Source organism: Somniosus microcephalus, chromosome 3 (genome assembly GCF_052327205.1).
Source record: "Somniosus microcephalus isolate GS21.2 chromosome 3, FLI_Smic_1.0, whole genome shotgun sequence".
In the NCBI taxonomy this organism is placed as follows: domain Eukaryota; kingdom Metazoa; phylum Chordata; class Chondrichthyes; order Squaliformes; family Somniosidae; genus Somniosus; species Somniosus microcephalus.
The window spans coordinates 219,213,750-219,232,815 of record NC_140989.1 but is presented as its reverse complement, the minus strand read 5'-3'; positions in this window follow the sequence as shown (position 1 = coordinate 219,232,815).

Genomic DNA, 19,066 nt, shown 5'->3' with positions numbered 1-19,066 from the left:
CCTCTATCGCCTGTGGGCCTGCAACCATGAGAAGCAACGCTATCTTCCTTGCGTCTGGCTTCGTACCGAATCCGATGGCTGCAATGTAGAGTTCGAATTGCTATTTAAAAGTCTGCCAATTGTAGTCGATTTTTTCTGTGAGATTCAAACGCTCTGGTGGCTTCAAATTCTCCATGTCGCTTTTCACAATTTTCAGCAGATCTTCACCATCCTGGTACCATATTATGTTCATTAATAAATAGACATTCTTATTATGAACACAGCTAGCTTTTGCTAGACCTTTTATTGAGCACATGTGGACTAGGTACAGTATCTGTAGAGGCTTCCATCTTGACTGCTGCCTTGTGGGGAGCCTAGTGCCTCATGAGTAACGTAGTCTTAATATCATACAGCTGGGTGGTGTAGTCTTATACATACAGCTATATACAGCTCTACGGCTCCACCTAGTGTCCACTATAGAATGACATGTTATTGATCGTTACAAGGCCTAGGACCCTGAAGGATCGTCTGCCAATGGTGCAGCGATTAAAATCAGGGATGCACAAGAGGCCAGAATTGGAGGAGCGCAGAGATCTCAGAGGGTTATAGAGCTGGAGGAGGTTAGAGAGGTAGGGAGGGGCGAGGCCATGGAAGGATTTGAACACCAGGATGAGAAATTGAGGCATTGCCCAGATCGGGAGCCAATGTAGGTCAGCGGTGATGAGGGTTGGGTGAGCGGGACTTTGTGCAAGTTAGGATACGGGCAGCAGAGTTTTGGACTAGCTCAAGTTTACAGAGGGTGTAAAGTGGAAGGCCTAGAAAATACCTAAAAATACATAGACGTTATAACACGGAAACAGGACAATCGGCCCAACCAGTCCGTGCCGGCGTTTGCCCTCAACACGAGCAAATAATCCTAATTACACTTACCCGCGCTGTTCCCAAATCCCTTCAACCACCTATCCAGTCTAACCTTGACTGTTACATGTGAACATATGAACAATGACGGACAGGAACAGCCCCTCTGGTCCATACAGCTTGTCCCACGCATTTGTGATGTCTTCTGCTTCACAATATATAGAGATTCCGCACCCCACCTGAAACCATGTGAACTTCTGGCAGAGGCAATAAACCAGATAAAAACCCAGGACAATTAGGGAGAAAAATTCTGGAAAATTCTTATCCAACCCCTTTAGGCAATCGAACCTAGCCCAGGAGATAGTTTCGGCCTCAATCACTAAACCTGGCAGTGAATTCCACAGCCTCACAACTCTCTGTGTGAAGAGGTTTCTCCTGCCCTCTGTGCTAAATCTCCTACATTTAGTCTTGTATCTACGGCCCCTCATTCTTCAGTCCTCAACTACTGGAAACAGTCTGATTCTACCTAACCTGTCCCATCCGTTCATCATTTTTAACACTTCTATCATATCGCTCCATAATCTGCATAGTTCGAAGGAAAAAAGACCCAATTTTTGAAGTCTTTCTTCGTATTTGTATTTCCTCATACCAGGAGTTTGGGTCACACTAAGGCCCCGATCTTGACAGGGGCAGGTTGTGTAGGCGGGGGGTGGGGGGAGGGGCAGAGTTTCAGATGGGTTTCTCGCATGTTGTGGAGTTTTGACTCCACAGTGGCGTAGTTTTGCTTTGACAGGATCACTGCCCGGAAACCCGGTCAACCAGGGTTAAACCTGCAAAGCAGGTTAAATCAGAAGCTGCCAGCCTCCTTATAATATTTAAATGGCCAACCAGCTGCCTGGGAGCGAGATAACTTCCCGCCCCTTGTCCCATCTCCGTTAAACCTGGAAGTGGGTGGGTTGGAGGCGGGTTTGGGTTGGGTTTGAGATTTTTTAAGTTTTAACATCTCACCCAACCCCCAACCCACTCGTATTTGGGGGTTAAAATTCACCCCTTAGAGTTGGTAGAATATTTAGTGTAAATCCCAAAGATTTAGCTTTTCAGCAGGCGACACTGGGCAGCAATGAAGAGCAGAAGCCTTATCTGACTTTCTCTTCCCGAACTCAGGGTACTGAGCACCAATTGCAGAACCCCCACTGATATCCTCCAACTCAGCGTAGACCGGGTGTCAAACCCGGCATCTTCCTGGTCTGTCGGACTCAGATGAGTCCTGATGTTAAGATCTTCAATTAATTTTTAGCAACGTAAGAACTTGCCTAACCCTTGGCAAAAGATAATAGCACTAGTTGTGAGTCCAGAACTCTGTTAATACTGGTGGTGTTCAGTATAAACAGATTTACTCTGCCTAAAGAAAAAAGAAAGACGTGCATTTCTATAGCGCCTTTCACAACCTCAGGTTGTCCCAAAGCACTTTACAGCCAATGAAGTATTTTCAAAGTGTAGTCACTGTTGTAATGTAGGAAATGCAGCAGCCAATTTACGCAGAGCAAGGTCCCACAAACAGTGATCTGATAATGGCCAGATAATCTGGGGAGTTTATTTTTGGTTTCTTCTCTTAATGCCAATGAATCAAATTATTACATTGACAGGGATTCAGGAATTAGACCATATTCAGATGGAATGGTTGCCATGGTACCATTTACATTCAGTGCCAGTTTTGCCGCTGTTTTTGTTCTCACGATATAAGGAGGGGCATTTGATGCACTGTCCCAATTGGAGCTGATTCCAATATTGATGAGCGCGAGGCATGTTGGGCAGTCTGAGTGATTGTGGCTTCATGGTCTGATCCGATACCTCAGGGTGTTCAGGCCAAAGGTTTGGACAGTTGAATCCATGGGTGCAATCCCAATGTTCAACGCTCAGTTCTCCCCAACATGGCTCATACGTCAAATTCCTGCCAATGTGCAGCAAAGAAAGGCAGGCAGAGCCTGTTTCCTTGCCATCCGGGATCGGATGCAGCTAGCTCATCGACACTGGGCAAAATTTGCCACTCTCGCCAGTAGATCACCATCGATTAATCACCTCACCCATCACCCCCTCAACCGCTGTGCCAAAACCGCCATCAACATTCTTTGATGTGTTGGATTGAACATTGCCTGATGATCTGCCAGGCAGTAAGCACGCTGAGACCCACTGTGATACAAACGGACTGATCTTCAATCATCATCATTTGTTAATGGGAGGCACGCTGTCTGTGGTTGCTGTTATCTGTGCAGTAATGTGCCTGCAGATATACCCTGCCCAACTCAGTGTCAGGCATTCACTGGCTTGCATTAAGCTAATCATGTCATACATGCCTGTTTGATTAATAAACCCACTCCATTTCCTTCATTACTCCAGAGACTTGAGCACAAAATCTAGCCTGACACTCCAGTGCAAATTGAGTGCCAGTTATGCCGCTGTTTTGGTTCTCAAGGTATAAGGAGGGGCATTTGAAGCAGTACTAAGGGAGCACTGGACGGTTGGAGGTGCCGTCTTTCAGGTGAGATGTTAGGCCGAGGCCCCGCCTGCCCTCTCAAGTAGACATAAAAGATCCCATAGCACTATTTCGAAGAAGAGCAGTGGCGTTCTCCCCAGTGTCCTGGCCAATATTTCTCCCTCAACAAACACCACAAAAACAGCTTATCTGGTCATTTATCTCATTGCTGTTTGTGGGAGCTTGCTGTACGCACATAGGCTGCCGTGTTTCCTACATTACAACAGTGACTACACTTCAAAAAGTACTTAATTGGTTGTAAAGCACTTTAGGACGCCCTGAGGTCATGAAAGTCTTTCTTTTTTCGTTACAGTCGAAGTCTGTTAGTGGGTGCGTCTTGCGTGTGAAAGGCATGTGTATAGCTTGTGTGTGATAGGCATGTGTATAGCTTGTGTGTGATAGACATGTAGATAGCTTGTGTGTAAAAGGCATGTAGATAGCTTGCGTGTGATAAGCATGTGTGCCTTTTCATCAACTACAAACTAGCACCACAAAAGCACTCTCCCAATACCTCAATGACTCTATCCAGCAAGTAGCTGATATGCGCAGACAAAGAAGCTGATCTCAAGTGAGATTCTACAATTGGACTCAGTGCCCCTGGATAGAAAGGGTAAAATCAGCCAGGGTCCCCACTCCTTCTGGAGGAGATTATCTGTAGATGTTGGGTGAAGACAGGCTCAGGTTTGGCTGTGATGTTCCCCCATGGCACTCATTGTCCAGGCTCAGCCATGAAGAATGGCCATGAGGTGTCAGAAGGCAACTGGTGCCAATTTAACCAAACCCTACCATGGAGAGAAGGACTTCAGGAGAGGAGGGGCAAAAGACAAATGATGGCGAAAACTGCAATAACGTTTAAAAAATATACAAGACATGCAAGTAACAAGGACACTGAAATGATTGGATTGTAATATTTTTAAAGATTGATTTCACTATTCTTGCCCTTTCCAAATGTCTGTTTATATATCTACTAGCTGGGGGAGCCCGGCTTTGCCAGGGCTGTTTTGGGCCGGGCGGTTTAAATCGAGTCCCAGGCTTTGGGGCCTCTCTGTGTCCCTCTGTGAATCTGCTGCCGGGCAACATTTTAAATCGAGTCCCAGGCTTTTGGGCCCTGTCTCTGTGTCCCTCTCTCAATCTGCTGCCGGGCAATATTTCTACCTTTTAATACCTTGAAAGATGAAAGTGAAAGTACTTATAAAACGTTTTTGGTAAATCTTTTAAAAATAACATAAGAGATACTAACTTTTTCGAAGCCGGATCAGCAGAATTTGAGCTGGAAGTAAATGGGGTTTTTAGCTTGAGGCAATGGCTGCCACATCCCTGAGATGAAAAAGATTAGTTCCGCCCACAGACGCAGCGATTGGCCAACCATCAGGCAACTGAACTGTAGGATTGGTCAATGGTGACGGCACAGGATTGGTCGAAACTTGACGTCAGTCAATCAATGCTAATTAGCAGATAATGAGTTTAATTTTGAAGGTTTTTTGCATAAGGCGCGAACAATTTTCGTCCGACCGAAAGGTAAATACGCTTATGACCGTCCCGGAACTGTAAGCTTTCTTTGGAGGTAACGCACGCGTAGGTACGCTCTATAACTTTCGAGAGCATAGCCGGACAGACGCACACTGGAGGACAGACAGACAGACAGATAGACAGACAGAACGATCCTTTTATATATATAGACTAGCTGGAGTGCCCGGCGGTGCCGAGGCTTTTTCGAGGGCATGTTGTTGTTGGAAGAGAGAGAGAGAGCGACTGGGGGGGGAAGAGAGAGAGCGACTGGGGGGGAAGAGAGAGAGCGACTGGGGGGAAGAGAGAGAGCGACTGGGGGGGGAAGAGAGAGAGCGACTGGGGGGGAAGAGAGAGAGAGCGACTGGGGGGGAAGAGAGAGAGCGACTGGGGGGGAAGAGAGCGAGAGAGCGACTGGGGGGGAAGAGAGAGAGAGAGTGACTGGGGGGAAGAGAGAGAGAGAGCGACGGGGGGAAGAGAGAGAGAGCGACTGCGGGGGAAGAGAGACAGAGAGCGACTGGGGGGGAAGAGAGAGAGAGAACCTCTGGGGGGAAGAGAGAGAGAGAACGACTGGGGGGGAAGACAGAGAGAGAGCGACTGGGGGGGAAGAGAGAGAGAGAGCGACTGGGGGGGAAGAGAGAGAGAGAGCGACGGGGGAAGAGAGAGAGAGAGCGACTGGGGGGAAGAGAGAGAGAGAGCGACGGGGGAAGAGAGAGAGTGCGACTGGGGCGAAGAGAGAGAGCGACGGGGGGGAGGAGGGGGAGAGGGAGTGGGGGAAGGGGAAGGGAGGGAGGAGTGGGGGAAGGGGAAGGGGAGGAGTGGGGAGGGAGTGGGGGGGAGGGAGGGGGGAGGGGGAGTGGGGGAGGGGGGGAGTGGGGGAAGGGGAAGGGGGAGGAGTGGGGGAAGGGGAAGGGGGGAGGCGTGGGGGAGGAGTGGGGGGGAGGAGGGGGAGGGGGGAGTGGGGGATGGGGAAGGGGGGAAGAGAGAGAGAGAGCGACTGGGGGGGAAGAGAGAGAGAGAACGACTGGGGGGGAAGAGAGAGAGAGAGCGACTGGGGGGAAGAGAGAGAGAGAGCGACGGGGGGGAATAGAGAGAGAGAGCGACGGGGGGGAAGAGAGAGAGAGAGCGACTGGGGGAGAAGAGAGAGAGAGGGCGACTGGGGGGGAAGAGAGAGAGAGAGCGACTGGGGGGGAAGAGAGAGAGAGAACGACTGGGGGGGAAGAGAGAGAGAGATCGACTGGGGAGAAGAGAGAGCGACTGGGGGGGAGGGGGGGAGTGGAGGGGGAGGGGGAGGGGAGGGGGGAGAGGGAGTGGGGGAAGGGGGAGAGGAGTGGGGGAAGGGGAGGAGTGGGGAGGGAGTGGTGGGGAGGTAGTGGGGGAGGGGGAGTGGGGCAAGGGGAAGGGGGGAGTGGGGGAAAGGGAAGGGGGAGGAGTGGGGGAAGGGGAAGGGGGGAGGAGTGGGGGGGAGGAGGGGGAGGGGGGAGTGGGGGAAGGGGAAGGGGGGGCGATGAGGGGGAGGTAGGAGGGGGCAGGGGGGAAGGGGGATAGAGGGGGAGGGAGGAGTGGGAGGGTGGGCGGGAAGGGAGGGGAGGGAGGAGGGGGAAGGGGGAGGGAGGGAGGAGTGGAAGGGGAGGGAGGGAGGAGGGGGTAGGGGGAGGGAGGGTGGAAGCGGGGAAGGGGAGGGGGAAGGGGAAGTGGAGAATGGGAGGGGAAGGGGGGAGGGAAGGGGGAGGGGAGGGGAGGAGGGGGGAGGGGAGTGGGGAGGGAAGGAGGGGGAGGGGAGGGGGGAGGGAAGGGGGGGTGGGGGGAGTGGAGGGGGGAGGGGAGGGGTGGGGGGTAGGGGAGGGATGGGAGGGGTGGGGGGAGCGAAGGGGGGTGGGGAGGGGGAGGGGAGGGGGTAGAGGAGGGAAGGGGGGATGGGGAGGGGGGAAGGGGGGTTGGGGAGGGGGAGGGAAGGGGTGGGGGGAGGGGAAGGGGGTTGGAGGGGAGGGGAAGGTGGGTGGGGGAGGGGGGCGAAGGGGGGGTGGATGGGGAAGGGTGGAACGGGAGGGGGAAGGGGGGGTGGGGAGGAGGGGGAAGAGGGTGTGGGGGTTGTGGGGGGGAAGGGGGTGTGGGGGGAAGTGGGTGTGGGGGGGAGGGGGGTGGGGGGTGTGGGGGGGAAGGGGGTTGGGGAGGGGGAAGGGGGTGTGGAGGGGAAATGGGTGTGGGGGTAGTGGGTGTGGGGCGGGTGGGTGGAGGGGGGTGGGGGGTGTGGGGGGGGAAGGGTGTGTGGGTGGGGAGTGGTGTGGGGGGTGTGGGTGTGGGAAGGGGGGTTGGGGGGGAAGGGGGTGTGGCGGGGTGGGGGCTGGAAAGGGAGGGGGAGATAAACTTAAAGTACAGGAAACTGTGTGCCATCCGGCACCCACGGGACCGAGCTGCTGCCTTGCCTCAAGTACTCTCCAGAGTTAATGTTGAGAGTTACGGAGATTCTTATCTCTGTATTTAACAACAAACACTGTTGCTTAGCAACAGCTTCTAAACACTCAGGTGTGGCCCTAAAGCTCTGTAGCTAAAGCTGTTGCTATAGCTACAGACCTTGCACAGCTTGACTGTTCAAACAAAGCAAAAAAAACAAACAAAAAGAATAAAAAACGGCTGCTGATTTTTGCCGGTGGCTCCAGGTTGCCGGATAGCTCACCTCCGGATAGCACAAAGTTTCCTGTACTTATAAAACATTTTTGGTAAATCTTTCTATAACATACACTTTATAACCTCACCAATCTTTTTATTAAAAAAGGGGTGCTCACCCGTCAATGTGTTGTATCACAAACAATGGCCGCCGCTTGCTTTTCAGTTGGAAAGATTAGGCCCCGCCCACACAGTCAATTGTCTGTCTTGGTCACCAGGACCCGATTTGGAGCACAGAAGCCCCACCCACTCTATGTTCCTGTACTAAGATGGCCGCGCATGCACTCTGTTACACACTGAATCAAAATGGCGTCGCACTGAAACTTTTCACCCTCCTTGACAAAGATGCCTGCCGTTAACCTGGGGCTGTCAGCAGTAGAAATTTCCTCAGCTGCAAAAACAGGATCTTCAGATTATTATTCGGGGCTTGCGGCCTACCTCGGTTGCTTATGAAGCCTCCCCACCTACTGACCCCGGGAATGGAGCTGAGGCAGCACACCCTCTCCCCTCTGCCAGTGTTTGTCTCTGTCTAGGCCGGGAGCCTGGGTCTAGAGTTGCACTGCTGGCAGTTGGAGAAGCCTAGGCCCCGGGCCTGGAAAAACAGTGAAAGGTAGGAGAATTATAGGGGTTAGAGAAAAGATTTACAAATTAATTAACTTTTTTCAAAAACAATTTGTTTTAAAAGCAACTTTTTTTTTGCTGGAAATGTAGATTTGAAAAGAAACACGCAGAAAGCGGGAAAAAGAAATGAAAAGTTTGGAATCAAGATGGCGGCGACTCACCTCGGTTCAGAACGATAAGGCCCGCCCACACACGCACCGATTGGTCGACCGTCAGGTCACCGAAGCGTAGGATTGGTCAATCGTCCCGTCACTCGACCGTAGGAGGGTCTGCCCGCATGCGCCAGGAACCCGGCGTACGATTGGTCGACCTCGAGGTCACTCTATCGCTAATGAGCGGATAATGAGATGCTAATGAGCAGAATTTTGAAAGTTTTTTGGATACCGCGGGCGCGATTTTTGTCCGGCCGAAACGTCAATACGCTTACGATCGTTTTGGAATGGTAAGTTTCTTTCGACGTAACGCACGCGTAGGTACGCTCTATAACTTTCGAGTGCATAGCCGGACAGACGCACACCGGAGGACAGACAGACAGACAGACAGATCGATCCGTTTATATATATAGATTATCTATATCTGTCTATCTATCACTATATATCTATCTATTTATGTATTTACCTGTCTATCTAGCTATCCCTATCTCTATTTATGTATCTATCTATCTATCTATCTATCTATCTATCTATCTATCTATCTATCTATCTGTCTATCTATCTGTCTATCTATCTATCTGTCTGTCTATCAACATCTATCTGTCTATCTATCTCTCTTTCTCTATCTCTCTGTGGCTCTCTATGTCTCTGTCTCTATCTGTCTTTGTCTGTCTCTGTCTGTCTCGGTCTCTCTCTCTCTCTCTCTCTCTGGCCGCGATTTCGCCGACCGAGGCAGGTCCAGGGTGGCCAGGGTCGGTGTCGCAGTCCCAGCCCACAGCCTACGGCAGCCCACACTTTCTAAGTGACTTAATGTTAATAGGGGTTGTTAAGCCCGCCTTGTGAGTTTCCCGGCCAATTAAAAGGAAGTGGGTCTGATGACATAATTTGATGACGCGTCTGTGATGAAATAACTCTGTGTTCTGGATTGTCTATTGTTGTACTTGTTAATGTCTGTAAATGTTTTACAGGTGTAACCACTAATGTTCCTCCCTAGCTCAGCCTTTATGGATCCTCCTGATTGGTGTGAGTCTTATTCATAAGAGCTGGGTTTTACTCATAAGGGCTGGGTCGGTGATGAATGATGGTTGCCCTGTGTTAACTTGATGCCAAGATTCTTACTTAGTAAAAGCCTTTAGTTTTAAGTTGTAACCTCATGGATTCAGGCAGTTATTTAGCACATCAGCGTCATCAGCCGGTTTCCTTAAAGGGGCCATGTCCAAATTGATTTGGCAATACTGCTGTAAGTGTTCTATGGCATTGAAGTGCTGCAAACACTGACGAGCACTGCACAGAGGTACACGGCTGCACCCATGCTCTCCCATGGCTCCCTCCATATGCTTATGGAGTGAGTCACAACACGCAGGGAGGTCCTCTTCACTTCCCATGGGCGGAAGAGACCTCTTTCCTAAAATCTCTCTTATCTAATCTTTTCCAGTTCTGACGAAGGGTTTGACCCAAAACATTGACTCTGTTTCTCTCTCCTTGATGCTGCCTGACCTGCTGAGTGTTTCCAGTACTTTATGTTGTTATTTCAACATCATCCTGCTGTGCCACTCATCACATCCCCATCACTCTACCTTCCCTACCCTACTCCTGCACATTTTTACTCACACCAACTTACCTTGCACCCATCGCTCTCAATCTACCTTATCACTTCCCCATTTCACTAGCCACCCCTCACACTCACCCTCATCCTACTGCAAGCATTCCAACTAACAACACACAAGGGTAGGCACTTGGATGGTTTAGCCAATGTTCATGTGCAGTTTCTGTTAATGTGCTGTTAAACATTGAAACCTTTATTTTCAGCACTTTGTGTTCGTGGACAGATTTGTGTGCACCTTTGGACGTGGCTTAGTGAGTTGCAGTGAATGGTGAGACATAAGGGTGCCCCTGCAATGGTGATGAGTGTGAAAGGAATGGCTTGGACATTGTAGGGATGCTTTATGGTGTTGGTGTAGGGTGCTGCAAACCTGGCACATCATGTGGCATCCAGGGTGTACAGTGTCAAGTGAAATAAAACTGGCCATGGTGAGGCCATCCCTGGCGTCCCGGGCAGCAATGTGGTTGGATGCTGATGCCGTGTGCAGCATTAGTTGATTGCGGAGAAGGCTGATGTTGTTGTTGTTGCTGCTGGTGTGCCCGGTGATGTGTAGGGGTCGCAAAATCCCCTCAACCCCCGAAGATCGGGAAATATTAATCCACATCGTGGACGAAGGCTTGTGTGATTTAAATTGTCTCTGGGTTGGACAATGTTTTAAAACATACCCAGAACCGCAAAAAGGCTGCGTTAAAAAGCTCGTAAGCTAGGCGGCACTTGGACACTGGAATCAAAGATCTTTGTGAAAATCGCACACTTTAAGATTGTACATTTTATTAAAAGATGTACTCTTGAGTTTTGGACTGTTAAAAATGGCTGAACAGACCTCATGGAAACAGAATTTCAAAACGGCAGACAGGCTGTTAGCATATGAATGGAGCCCGCGCTGTCAGTCACCCTGTGATATTGGGCGGGTCCGGTAACCTACTAGCTGCTTGTTTGCACTGGGGAGTAGCCTGTTTGAATCTGCCAATCAAAGGCAGTTCGGGAAGTTAGATAATCGATTTGTTTACAGAAACTGCTACTTTGTGTACACAAGGAAGTAACCACTTGAGACTGCAGTCTCAGTTGACCACAGAACAATGACTTTCTGTTTACAATACCTTCAAGGCTATTTACTCAAGCAATCAAGGAAATAGCTTTATTTGATGGCCCATCACAGACAATCAAGAACACATTCAAACCACTGCAGCTTTATTCAAAAGCCCTCACAGACAATGGACACATTTAAACTGCAACGTTATCCAAACCCATCCCAGACAAGTGGACAGTTTGGATATCTTTTGTTTTAGCCCAGAAACATCAGATCTGGGCGGGCCCCAAAAAAGGGGTATAAAAGATAGCTTCCCAGAAGCATCTCTCTCTTCTCCTTTACTCTTTGGGCTGCAGGTGAGCAAGGCATCTGACCCACTAGCAAGACAATCTAGTGAGAAGTAAAGGGGTGGTAATTTAAGGGAAATGTTGCTAAGATTGTACGGTTAACATTGTAGCCATTTATCCCTCATTTTGCCGTCTGCCTTCCCCTGTTAAGCAATTTTACCATGATTACTTTGATCATGTGGTGTAGCTTCTTTAGTTTTAATAAAATTTGACTTTCTTGCGTCCAGACCATTTGTCCGGTTTTAATATATCATTCATTATAAGTTCCTCAAGTCAGAACTGGAAGGAGGATTTAGCGATTCGAAACCGCTAATTGGAATTGGTCACAGTGCAGTGGCAAAAGGCTGCCTGACCAGGTAAATTACCGTAAACCAGGTAAAGGATGCCCCCCTACAAATTGGTGACCACGAAGGGACTGGAAGCAGTTTTTATATGATAAGTGATCTGGATCTGGAGAAAGCATCATCTCTTGCTTTTCTTGCTTTCAGTCTGTGGGTAGCCCTGCAGAAGTTAGCGGCAGCGTGTAAGCTGACCTATTATAGTATAGGTGGTTGGGTTAAGAAGGGTGAGATGAGGGTGCGGGAGGAGGTTACAGAGGCCAAGAATCGGGAGTCAGAGTTTGAAAAATGCCAGGCGGAGGTAGAATGCCTCATAAGAGAGGTGAATGATGCCAGAGATAGTGGGATGAGGGTGTGGGAAGAAAATGCACACCTCACACTAGTGGTCACGAAATGCCAGGCAGAGATAGAGCACCTTCTACAGGAAGTCACAGAGGCTAGGGACAGTGAGATGAGGCTACAGGAGGAAAACGCACACCTCATCCAAGAAGCTAGCAAGGGCAAAAGCCACGTGAGACACAAGATAGAGTTCCTAAAGTGCCAAATTACAGAAGCAAAGTGTAACGAGATGAGACTGCGGGAAGAGAATGCCCGCCTCACCTTAGAAGTAACAGAGCAGGAGGAAATGGTTAGGGAGGTAAGGGCAGCTTATAAGCTGGCCTGCGACCAAAGGTTTAGTGGAGCAGATCATCCCATGTAACAGAAAGATAGAGATTTTGGGTGTGGAGTTATTAAGGACTAAAGGGATGGTATATCTCATAAGTCGGAAGGGAAGTCTGTCGGACAGTACCAGCAGCCCAAATCAAACCGCCTCACAGGCAGCACCCAGAACAGAGCTGGCTAGGGAATTAGAGATCCCAAGACCGCAGCCCACAGCTCCGAGTTTTGAGGAGCTCTGGCAGCAAGAAGGGATGGACAATGGGGTAGCAGGAGAACGCCAGCAGGTCCCGCTAGGCAGGCGGGGACCAGGACCAGTGTACCCCCTCCGACAATGGAGGTACGGTCCACCCGTGAATGATAATGACCCCGGGGCTGTTCAGCATACCTATCTGGTACCCTATGATACCCAACTGCTCAGAGGCCTGATGAAACATATTGCCCTGCTCTCCGAAAAGGGAGACCCCTCAATGCACTTCCAAGAGATAGAACAGGCAGCCTGTGTTAACGGCTGTGATGATGAAGAGAAAGCCAAAATGTTGCTTTTCTCTGTAGATAGCAAGCTCTATCAGACCCTTTCAGATGAGGCTAAGAGAGGGCAGAAGGGTTTTGAGCTCCTAAAGGAGGAAATATTGGAAGCCATGGGTGTGAACAACGGCAGTCCGTTCGATCGCATAGGGAATATGCTGCAGAAGGAAGGGAAGACCCCACAGGCATTTGCAGACAGGCTGTGGCCAGTCTACAACAGCGCGTGTACAGGGGGACAAGATAGGGCACACCTGACCAGCGGCAGCGGACCCAATGGTTTCATTGCCTGGTGTCCAATTGCCTGCCCCAGATAAAAGCAAAGGCTGATACTTTGTTTGACCACTGAGACCCCCTGGCAACCGAAGAGACTGTAATCCGGCAGCTCATGGTAGCATGTAGGAATAGTGGGACCCCCCAGCAAAAGGGTAAGTTCCACGAGGTTAAACCTGGGGCTCAGTACAAGAAAGAGTGGCGCCAGGAGGGGAGCCGTCCCTCCCAGAACAAGGTCACTTGTTACAGGTGCGGGGAGGATGGCCACTGGCGCAGGGATTGTAAAAAGCCTGGGAGAGTCGATAAAGCCAGGACCCCCGCAGCCCCAACTCAGAAGGCAGAGACAGAAACTTCTCCCGATACAGTCGAGTCCGTCATGGAGTCGATAAAATCTTTCCTCAGGGCCAATCAGGGAAAGGTAGCAGCCATCAGTGGTGCTGCAGCCCCCTCGCCCACCTCTGCCTCCCCACAATGACTGGAGCCCACGCAGCCTGTCTATCTGTGTAATCTCCGGTACGATGAATGGAAGAGACCGCTCATACAGATGGAGGTAGAGAAGGTTACGGGGACTTATCTATTGGATATGGGGGCATCATGCACCGTGATCCATACGGATAATCCCACCACCTCACCTCTGTCTAACGGGGTTCCATACATACTATCGGGATTCACCAGTCAGGAGCAGGCGGGGGTATACTCCAGACCCCTCTCAGTCCATCTGGGCACGCCCTAAACTAAGTGGACGTGCATCCTGGCAAAGTGGAATAAGGAGGAAGGAAAGGGGATCCTAGGGGCCGACTTCATGGTGAGCCATGGGATCCTCGTGGATCTCCGCAACCATTGTCTTTGGGGGGCTAGCACAGAAAGGGAAGAAGGTTTAGTGGTCATCCCGGGCAAGGAGGGTAAGGGGACCTTGTGTACTGTGAAGCCCAAAGAAGGTTACGACCCCGGGCTCATGGTAAATGGTGTCCCGGAGGCACTGCAGGCAGTCGTGCAGGCAAACCTCACAGCATTTGCCACCCATAAACATGACTGCGGGAGGATCACAGGGTTTGAGGTTAAAATAGACGGGGACCCCATGGCCTGACCACAGAAGCAGTACAGCATGGGGAAGCAGCATCGGAATAAGCGGCTGCTGCTCGAGCCTAGCACGAGCCACCAGTGGGAGATAGGAGACCTAGTGATGGCAAGAAACTATGCCCGGGTAGGAAGTTTAGAGCCACTCTACATGGGACCCTATAGTATAGTTGATAGGGCCAGCCCCATGGTCTATGCAGTAAAACTACCCCGGTGCACAAAGTGGTTCCATGCCAACCAATGTAAATTGTATAAATCTGACCATACAAGTTCAAGTTCACAGGCTGTAAAGACAGGCGCTGTGGCTTGTTTCAAGGGAAAAGTTGGCCGGCCCACCAATTGGGACACTTCCCCGCCCCAGCGGGACCTAAGTTTTGGCCAAAGTTTAAATTTGAACCAGTTATTTAGTTCAGAAACAGAGAAACCACAGCCTGAGAGTAGAAATCTGCAGGCTGCTGCGAGTTCATTCACAGAAAATCTCTTGGGAGGCCCCAGGGAGGAGCCGCCCTGTGAAGAGACTGCCCGCGCATGTGTAATCGCTGGTCTGGAAACAGGAATTCCCCAATCTTTTGAACGGCAGGTTCACGCAGGCGCAGTTCCCCAGCCCGTGACCACAGCGGCTCCACTTCAGTTTTCCCACGCATGCACAGTTGCCTGTTTGAATACAGAGGTTTCACAGCCTCTGCCGTGAGACTCCAGGGAGGAGGTTCGCGCAGGCGCAGTTCCCCAGCCCGTGACCACAGTGGCTCCTCTTCAGTATTCCCACGCAAGTGCAGTCGCCTGTTTGAATACAGAGGTTTCACAGCCTCTGCCGCGGGACTCCGGGGAGGAGGTTCGCGCAGGTGCAGTCACCTGTTTAAAGGGACAAGCTTCCCAGCCCGCTTCTAGAGTGGTTCCCCCTATGGTGTGGGACGCTGGGGAGGAAGGGATGGCAAATCCTCTTGCAGGGGACATATGGAAGGAGCTGGTACCAGGTATTGGACCTGGAGAGGAAGATTTTCCGCCACCAGCAGCGGGTGGTGAGGGGATACCTGCCCCCAGTACAGGAGTGGGTAGGGAAAAGGAGACAAACCCAGATTACTGGCAGGCTGCCAGGTATATTAAACAGTGCGGGCTGTTTGCATCAGGGGGAGAAAGTTCCCAGCCAGCTAGGGCTGTGACCCAGGCTCAGGGTTTGTCAGCCAAAGTTTCCCCCACAGAGACGCCCCTCAGAAGGTCTCAGCGGGTCCCCAAGCCCAAGATAAGATGGTCACCCGAGCACCCGCCACAAAGAGCAACCTCCCGAGCTCAGGAGGAGACAGATCACAGAGGTCCCCAACTAGCAGCCATAAGCTGACAGGGACTTGAAGCAGGAGGCAGTCCAGCTTCGCTGCAGGCAGCAGTAATCTGTGACAGTGACACCAGAGATTAGCCTGGCCGTCCGGAGACGGGCGGCATTTGTATTATAGCTTTGTGTTAAGTTAGCAATGTTCATAGCTTGCTTTTAAGGTGTTTAAATTTTAAGTTTAGAATGTAACTAGTAGTTTTGAGTTTAAGTTTAAAGTTTAAGTTTATAAGTGTGCCAAATGCTTGTATTTTGGTCCGAGGTCGAGGGACCCAACCATGTCTTCACCTAAGGCAGCAGGTCAGGGAGAGACCTGGCTGCATGTCCTTTTAAGTTCTTTTGCAGGAGAGTGGACAAAGGAGCAGCCCTGTTCGCCCAGCCTGAGCTGGGCATCGAATGAAGATATGGTTATACAGAATATTGGGGATCACCTCGCCACTGGACAAATCCAGGAGGAGACCCCGCAGCGGCCTTCGGGAGAAACCGGACAGGGTCCGGAGGAACCTGCCTACTCATCCTACGCAGAAGAGATGGCCCCAGCTGGGTGGGGCACGGCCCCAACCCAGCACTATCCTGACCGAATTTCACTTGCGGGAGACCTCGCTATTGAGGAGTCATGGTGAGGAAGCGCGGACGCCTTGTCAGATAGGGACACGTTCCCCGGGAGTGGGTGGTGATGGCCTGGGAAAAATTGTAAAGTGGAGGGAGAGACCCAAGAGTCACGTGGGTGCGTTCGTTGAAGGGAGGAACTCACCCGGGGCGCACGGGCAAAGTCAGAGTGTAAGTGTGGCTGGAAAGGATGAGTGGGTGGCCGGATCTGGGATCCAAGTTTGAGTGTGGGGCCAGTGAGAGCCGCCCACAGGCACCCATCATTTTCTGTAGCCAGTTGAGGGAAGACGGGAGGGGGAGGGACTGGGAGTCGCGATCCCATACTCCCCAGTCTCAGTCTGTGAAACATGAGGTGTACCCCGCTTCCACAAATGGACAAGGGAATGGCTCGGGGTTGGCGGATCAGACTGTTCTGTAAAATCCATTCTGTATGCTTTAAAGGTTTAAGACCATTAGGGCGGGGGGGTGGAAGGAGCATTTACTGCCCGGGTGAGAGGAACAATACCCACTTGAATTTTGCGACCCATCATTGGAACGTGATGGTCAGGGTTTATTTCAGCATTTTTTTTCAAATGTTTCAGCATTTTGTTTCAAATGTTTAATGAAGATTTTTGTATTTTGTTTTACAGTTCCAAGTGGTGCAGAGGCGTATGACCCTCTCCTTGCTTGGGATCATTTTGATTACATTGTAGAACCAAGGTTGCAACATTTTGTAAAATGTTATAATGTAACAAGTGGTGCAGGGGTATGAGTCCCCTGTTGTAACATTTTGTAATTGACATATCTATAAATGCCTACCATCCCACGGTTTTTCTCAGATTTGAGGGGAATAGACGGGTCGGGGGATCAGTGGTAGGTAGCTATAGGTAAATACAGGGGATGATTGTTTGTGGGGGGTCAGAAAATTTTGCTCACTTCTTCAAGAGGATACTACAAGCAAGTTGGAAGTATCCAAGGGGGGAATGTAGGGGTCACAAAATCCCCTCAGCCCCCGAAGATCAGGAAATATTAATCCACATCGTGGACGAAGACTTGCGTGATTTAAATTGTCTCTGGGTTGGACAATGTTTTAAAACATACCCAGAACTGCAAAAAGGCTGCGTTAAAAAGCTCGTAAGCTAGGCGGCACTTGGACACTGGAATCAAAGAACTTTGTGAAAATCGCACACTTTAGGATTGTACATTTTATTAAAAGATGTACTCTTGAGTTTTGGACTGTTAAAAATGGCTGAACAGACCTCATGGAAACAGAATTTCCAAAGGGCAGACAGGCTGTTAGCATATGAAAGGAGCTCGAGCTGTCAGTCACCCTGTGGTATTGGGCGGGTCTGGTAACCTACTAGCTGCTTGTTTGCACTGGGGAGTAGCACGTTTGGATCTGCCAATCAAAGGCAGTTCGGGAAGTTAGATAATCGATTTGTTTACAGAAACTGTTACTTTGTGTACACAAGGAAGTAACCACTTGAGACTGCAGTCTCAGTTGACCACAGAACAATGACTTTCTGTTTACAATACCTTCAAGGCTATTTACTCAAGCAATCAAGGAAATAGCTTTATTCGATGGCCCATCACAGACAATCAAGAACACATTCAAACCACTGCAGCTTTATTCAAAAGCCCTCACAGACAATGGACACATTTAAACTGCAACGTTATCCAAACCCATCCCAGACAAGTGGACAGTTTGGATCTCTTTTGCTTTAGCCCAGAAACATCAGATCTGGGCGGGCCCCAAAAAAGGGGTATAGAATGTAGCTTCCCAGAAGCATCTCTCTCTTCTCTTTTACTCTTTGGACTGCAGGTGAGCAAGGCATCTGACCCACTAGCAAGACAATCTAGTGAGAAGTAAAGGGGTGGTAATTTAAGGGAAATGTTGCTAAGATTGTAAGGTTAACATTGTAGCCATTTATCCCTCGTTTTGCCATCTGCCTTCCCCTGTTTAGCAATTTTACCGTGATTACTTTGATTGTGTGGTGTAGTTTCTTTAGTTTTAATAAAATTAGACTTTCTTGCATCCAGACCATTTGTCCGGTTTTAATATATCATTAATTATAATTTGCTCCAGTAAGAACTGGAAGGAGGGTTTAGCGATTCGAAACCACTGATTGGAATTGGTCACGGTGCAGTGGCAAATGGCTGCCTGACCAGGTAAATTACTGTAAACCAGGTAAAGGATGCCCCCCTACAGATGCTGGTGTTGGGGCTGATCTTGATGGGATTCCGAGGACCAAGGTGAGATATTTTCAAGGGCAACAATGCTGATGGAATAGATGGCAGGTGAGATTGAGATGGCAGAAGCGATCTGTCAATGGTGAGAGAGGTTGTTCCAATGAGATGGAACTGGATAGAGTGTTGGCTCCACACACTTGCAAGCTGCAGAAAGCTCAATATGTCTTCCAAATGGAGTAACCAATGGTTTCTGAGCTTTGAAAGTGAACAGCTGTAACATGGGATCTTTTATACAACTTTGGCAGCTGTCAGGTCATGAGATAATTCAATGCTGAATCCACTCACGACATGCTGAGCTGACGTGTTCTCCGAGCAGCGGGCAACCCATGGGGGAGTAGGTAAAATTGAAATGTAGTCATAAAATAACACTTAATTGGATGTTAACAATCCATTTAATGATGTCAATTGCCTCCCCCACTCAGCGCTGACAGACCCGACACCTGGGAGACTCACGTGGAGGCGAGTTGACAGCGGGTTCCCTACCCGCTGTCAATCTTTTCTATTTTGACAGCAGACCCGCCTTTGAACCCATCCTCTGAGTGCTGGCAAAATTCAGGCCTCTGTCTCTGTCTCTCTGTCTTACAGGTGGGTGTGTTTATCATTCACTCTTTGTCAGCAAACACGGTTGGAGATGATTTAATGAATATTTTGAAGTGACATTAATGCAGAAAGCACCTCTCTCTCTTTTACTGTGACCTCAGTCTCTCTCGGACTCCCTCGCTCTCCCCCCTCAGTTTT